At 36.8% G+C, this 1,929-nt stretch overlaps 1 non-coding gene across 1 annotated transcript; it reads right to left on the bottom strand.

Annotated features, from left to right (window-relative positions):
* Positions 1–1,410: 1,410 nt before the first annotated feature.
* On the bottom strand, positions 1,411–1,514 carry LOC130984469 (small nucleolar RNA R71). Its single transcript, XR_009088404.1, has one exon. It is a non-coding gene; the product is annotated as a small nucleolar RNA R71 (small nucleolar RNA).
* Between the last annotated feature and the right edge of the window lie 415 nt (positions 1,515–1,929).

Here is a 1,929-nt window from a genome sequence, read left to right as displayed (position 1 = left end):
AAAACGCCCATAAGGAAGGAAAACTAGCGTTTAAATGCCAGCCAGGGTGCCTAGCTGGGCGTTTAACGCCCAAAAGGGTAGCATTTTGGGCATTAAACGCCAGAATGTATACCATTCTGGGCGTTTAACGCCAGAATGTATACCATTCTGGGCGTTTAACGCCAGGATGGCACAAGAGGGAAGATTCTGTTTTTAATTCAATTTTTTTTCAAGTTTCCATAATTTTTCAAAATCAAATCTTTTTTAAATCATATCTTTTCAATCATATATTTTCAAAATCAATTTCTTTCCATTTTTCAAAAATACTTGATAACAATTAATGATTTGATTCAACATTTCAAGTATGTTGCCTTTTCTGTTGAGAAAGGTTTAAGGTCTGAATCATATCTTTTAAATTTCTTGTTAGCCAAGTCATTAATTTTCAAAATCAAATCTTTTTAAATTATTTTTCAAATCATGTCTTATCAATCATATCTTTTTAAAAACCATAACTTTTCAATCATATCTTCTTAATCACATCTTTTTCAAAATAGTTTTCAATCATATCTTTCTGATTTCTACTTTCAAAATTTTTTTTCAAAAATCACTTTATTTCTTTTCCAATCTTAGTTTTCGAAAATCAATTACTTTTTTTTTAATTTCTTTTAATTAAGTCACTTTAATTTTCGAAAATTTCTTCCCCTCTTCTCACATCCTTCTATTTATGGACTAACACTCCTCCTCAATGCACAATTCGAACTCTATCTTTCTTGATAAGTTCGAATTCTTCTACCCCTTCCTTCTATTTTTCTTTTCCTCTGACACCTCAAGGAATCTCTATACTGTGACATAGAGAATTCCATATTTTCTTGTTCTCTTCTCTTTCATATGAGCAGGAACAAAGACAAAAGTATTCTTGTTGAGGCTGACCCTGAACCTAAAAGGACCTTGAAGCGAAAGCTAAGAGAAGCTAAAGCATTACTCTCTGTAGAGGACCTAACAGAAATCTTCAAACAGGAAGATGACATGGCAGCCGAAAACAACAACAATGCCAACAATGCAAGGAAGATGCTGGGTGACTTTACTGCACCTACTCCTGACTTCTATGGGAGGAGCATCTTTATCCCTGCCATTGCAGCAAACAACTTTCAGCTTAAGCCTCAATTAGTTTCTCTAATGCAACAGAATTGCAAGTTCCATGGACTTCCATTGGAAGATCCTCATCAGTTTTTAGCTGAATTCTCACAAATCTGTGACACTGTAAAGACCAATGGGGTTGACCCTGAGGTCTACAGACTTATGCTATTCCCTTTTGCTGTAAGAGACAGAGCTAGGATATGGTTGGACTCACAACCTAAAGAAAGCCTGAACTCTTGGGAAAAGCTAGTCAATGCCTTCTTGGCAAAGTTCTTTCCACCTCAAAAATTGAGTAAGTTTAGAGTGGAAGTCCAAACCTTCAGACAGAAGGAAGGTGAATCCCTCTATGAAGCTTGGGAAAGATACAAACAATTGATCAGAAAGTGTCCCTCTGACATGCTTTCTGAATGGAGCATCATAGGTATCTTCTATGATGGTCTGTCTGAATTGTCCAAGATGTCATTGGACAACTCTGCTGGAGGATCTCTTCATCTGAAGAAGACGCCTGCAGAAGCTCAAGAACTCATTGAAATGGTTGCAAATAACTAATTCATGTACACCTCTGAAAGGAATCCTGTGAACAATGGGACGAATCAGAAAAAAGGAGTTCTTGAGATTGATACTCTGAATGCCATACTGGCTCAGAACAAAATATTGACTCAGCAAGTCAATATGATCTCTCAAAGTCTGTCTGGAATGCAAGCTGCACCAGGCAGTACTAAGGACGCTTCATCTGAAGAAGAAGCTTATGATCCTGAGAACCCTTCAATGGAAGAGGTGAATTACATGGGAGAACCCTATGGAAACCCTATA

Source organism: Arachis stenosperma, chromosome 5 (assembly GCF_014773155.1).
Source record: "Arachis stenosperma cultivar V10309 chromosome 5, arast.V10309.gnm1.PFL2, whole genome shotgun sequence".
NCBI classification, from domain to species: Eukaryota; Viridiplantae; Streptophyta; class Magnoliopsida; order Fabales; family Fabaceae; genus Arachis; species Arachis stenosperma.
This window is presented reverse-complemented; position numbering and strand designations above follow the sequence as displayed.